This window comes from Oxyura jamaicensis, chromosome 1 (assembly GCF_011077185.1).
Source record: "Oxyura jamaicensis isolate SHBP4307 breed ruddy duck chromosome 1, BPBGC_Ojam_1.0, whole genome shotgun sequence".
NCBI lineage: Eukaryota > Metazoa > Chordata > Aves > Anseriformes > Anatidae > Oxyura > Oxyura jamaicensis.
Genome location: NC_048893.1, coordinates 39475507 through 39479585, shown reverse-complemented (window position 1 = coordinate 39479585; position 4079 = coordinate 39475507). Strand labels below are relative to the sequence as shown.

Here is a 4079-nt window from a genome sequence, read left to right as displayed (position 1 = left end):
AAGAAAGAAAGAAAGAAAGAAAGAAAGAAAGAAAGAAAGAAAGAAAGGGTTAATACCAGTTTGTAGTAGGTAAAACATAATTTTACAAGAAAACTGCAAAAAATTGGTGAACAGAGACCTACGACCTTGTGGGAGCACTGCCAGAAGTCCTCAGCGTCATTTTCTTCCAGATGTCAGCATGGGGGTACCTGAGATAATGGCGTCACTTCTGTAGCCATTTGATTTAGGCAACTATAAAATAAATGTTCTTTGGATTTCTTTACAAGTGGAAGAAGTTGGACTTAAAATTGAGCTTCTTGCTAGATATATAGTTTCTAATTTCACAGCAAGACTATTGGGACCACTTAGAGAAGCAAAGTCACAGGAAAAAAAAATCATTCTTTTGTATCTAGATGGGGAGTCCTCACTCACCTGGGTGCCATTAAGGAGAAGACAGACTGTAATGATAAACAGTCTGTGCTAAAATTGTATATTATGAAGGAGTATCACATACTATTTCATTGGTAAGTCACAACAAGCCTGCAGGTTTAAAAGGAAAAAATATGGCATCTGGTTGAAAACAAATTAGCTGAACTTTTCTGAGTTTTTGTCTTTCAAGATGGAATCATATCTATAAAACGAAAAAGGCAAAACTAGGTTAGTAAAAAGAGCTAACAGCAACTATTGGTTTCCAAATACACATCAGAGAGCATTGCTGAAGAGATCACACACTATACGAAGTCATATACATTTTGGTTACATTATTTAGGGACCATGGATTTATAATGGATATATTAATATTTCAGGATGATATTTTACTATCTCTAACCTCCATCAAGCTTACTTGGCCAGTGAAATACCAATTGTAGAATTCGTTCTCTTGCACCAAACTCTGAAATTCCCATTATAATTCTAATGGCACCTTGTAAATGCCAGTTGCACTGAACGAGCGGTTATTGCACTGGACTTCTGACATTCAATAAATAATTGTTTTTTCTATGCATGATACTTTTTATTTTTATTTATTTATTTATTTATTTTTCTGGTGTTCTTTCATCAAGCTTTAAGTGATACAGTAGTATCTTTTACCACACAGTAGTTCCCAACTCTGGTCAACCCTTTCAAATATAGAAGGCATCAGCGATGATCAGTGGTGACACTTTTCCCTTTAAAAGTGTTGGCATGCTTTAAAAAATTCATCTACACATTTGAGAGGTCGCTGGATGACAGAGGTACAGTCCCCATCATGTAATATTTACTTAAATGTCTTCTTTCCAAGACAGTAAAGATCAAGATAAATTATCTTTCAGATTGTATCAGATGCCTCTCAAAGACATGTTCCATCCCATCTTGCAAAATGAGTCTCCTTCTTCTTTCCTTTCTTCCTCTGCTTGGCCCCACAATCCAGAGAGCTCATGTGACTTCTGATATTCCAAGAGCTGAAGATGGTCAGAAGTGCAAATGAACCTGTGCTTGAAGATAAACTTTGATGTTTTTCTCAATTGCTGGTGATGAACATCTTGTTTTCCTCTGCATCCTTTGTCCATATGTCCTCTGCTTGCCAATGGGTGATAGTAAGGCTTTCTCTAGCCTTTTTTTTTTTCTACCTACTCTGTCTGTAGAACTATCCATACCACTTCTTATTCATCATCTTTTATTTATTTATTTATTTATTTATTTATTTTTAATCTATTCTTACATTTTTGCTTCATTGTCCACATTTCCTCTTCTTTTTCTTCCTTTGTGTGCCCAGCATTTGATTAGGTACCTTTATCCCCAACTGGGAGCTGTTTTGATGTGAAGATAAGCCAAGCCACAGCCTGTCTGGGCTAAGATTTGTAGGATGGAGCACCATGAGATGTGGGCAAGCAGAGCCATAGTCACTGCAATGGTCACTGTGCTGGCCAGTCATCCTGGCCAGCTCTCAACCTATGGACTGCAAGGCTCCCTTCTCATGGCCTCAGGGCCAAAAGACACACTTCACTTATGCTTCTGTACTTACAACCTCCTTAATGTAGCCCAAAACACTGATGCCAGCCTGTCATTCAGCTGCTGACCTTTTTTGCTAACTTCACTAAACACTTTTTGGTCATAATGCAGCAATTTATCTGAGAGAGGAAGTTCCAAGTTTCCTGGGATAAAAGCAAACATTTATGAAGAGAAGGTGGGGACAGAGTTGGGGTAGCTTCTTATATAGCTCATACTTGCAATCTACAGAAAATAAATTGGGTTTGAGAGTGTAGTATGTCAAGCCTATGTTAGAGTGTCTACAGAGTAAATCTTTTACTTCATTACTAATCAAACATTCATCATGCTTCTGAAGTCCCAGCAGAAACGTCCAGGATGAGAAGGAATATGACAGATTGCTTCTAGCTTACCAAATTTCAATCCATGCTGTGCAATGATGCCTCTGAATTTTAAACCTGTGTCAGACTTGGGCAGGTTTCTGGTGGCTCTTGAAACTCATCAGCAGTTTTACTTCACAGAACTGTTCTTTATGACAAAATATGAGACAGCTGGCAGTTCTTATTTTGAACTTTCTAACCCTATTTTTGTATTACTTTTCAGCTCCTCTGTTAAACTGATTGTTCCAGTCAAGCAGCCTTTTCACCTGTTTCCTCATTCCCCTAAAGAGTTTTATTTAGCCTTAATCTGAGATCACAATAATAATACATAGGTACTAGTGTTCACACAGCAATGAAGTTGTTCAGCTAATTACAGTCATTTTTCAGTCCCTATATTTTCAGCAGCTACTTAAGTTACATTTTGTTGCTATCTATTAGAGAAAGTGTTTCCCATTATTGAAGGACATCATTATATTCATTTCCAGCAACATTTAACTGTGTGTTTCTGAAGTAAAAACAACCATAAATGTGACTTAAAACAAAGCAAAGCAAGCCACTGAGCTTGAACATTTGAAAACAAGCAAATAAACCAATCCACCTTTGTGAATTAAATAATACTAGAAGAATGAGAAAGAAAGTGTAATGTCTGAGCCACTTACCAAGACTTTCTTTGGAGGCAATAGAGTTACACACCTCCTGTGGGCAATTCATGCCACCCCTAAGATAATGGCCTAAGCTAAATGGGATGACTTGCTTTCAAAGTTAATTTTATTGAATGTAGAGGGCACAGGTGCCTACCTTAGACCAGATGTCTGACTTTAGATGGTCACAGTTAGGAGTCCAACTTTATTAACCATCATTACAGTTTATTACATTCACGTGAAACACTTTAAAACAGAATAAGTCATTCAAAGCTTATGGCAGTGATGCTGAAGACATGCTGATACTGGCAAAGAGTTTCCTATGCTTGCCACATGCAATTGTTGGATCCTATCATATATGTCAATCTATCTGTCCTGCTGCAGTGGGAATCAACCTTACCAAGCTGACTGAAAATGGCAATATAATACACGAAGGAGGAATTAAATGCTTTCTAATAAATTTTTTCAAGTCACTTAGTGATTTCTTGGAACAGAAATCTTTGTTGTAGTAGAAACAGCACTGTTGTCCATCACTGAACTGCAGCTGAGGACAGTGAAACCACTCAGCGCAGGTTCAGATGCTAAAATTTCCACTGCTTCTCTTATGTGCATTCAGAGATTCAGGCTTGTCTCCTGCCATGTAGCTATGATGGTACAGTATGCAGTGTAAAACAGGAATCTCACTAGCTGGAGGAGCGTATATAACTACAATGTTCTCAGATGTTCTCAGATGTAAGCTGTGTTCTGAATAGTGTTTAATATACCCTTAAGCAGCTAATGATGAGCAGGTCAGTGCCAGGATAAACAAACCTCATGCAAATTTTGATACCGTGCTTTGATTTCTGTGCATTCTTTCTTGCTTGTCCCTGAATTTACAACCACACCAACACAGCAAAGGGAAGAGGTGCTTTCTGACACTTGCACCCTGCAGCATATTGTTCTGGTAGCCAGTCTGTCACTATGTGAGCTCTTGTCAATCATTTATTTTCAAAATCTGGTGGCCTGAGCTGTCCTCTGAGGTATTTGACTTTGCTAAGGAGGAGTCATATATCTCTTCTATTGTCTACTGTCTTGCTGGAATAAAACAGATGAAAGAGAGGAGTGATAACATCTT

At 37.9% G+C, this 4079-nt stretch overlaps 1 long non-coding RNA gene across 2 annotated transcripts in view; it reads right to left on the bottom strand.

The window, feature by feature from the left end:
- The window catches only part of LOC118160589, a 5329-nt gene extending 2003 nt beyond the window's left edge, over window positions 1–3326 (bottom strand). For both annotated transcript variants that reach the window (XR_004747588.1, XR_004747587.1), the window contains exons 1-3: window positions 2984–3326; window positions 2037–2190; window positions 412–1418 (exon numbers count right to left, since the gene is read on the bottom strand). This is a non-coding gene — a long non-coding RNA (uncharacterized LOC118160589). The remainder of the gene's footprint in view (window positions 1–411; window positions 1419–2036; window positions 2191–2983) is intronic.
- Between the last annotated feature and the right edge of the window lie 753 nt (window positions 3327–4079).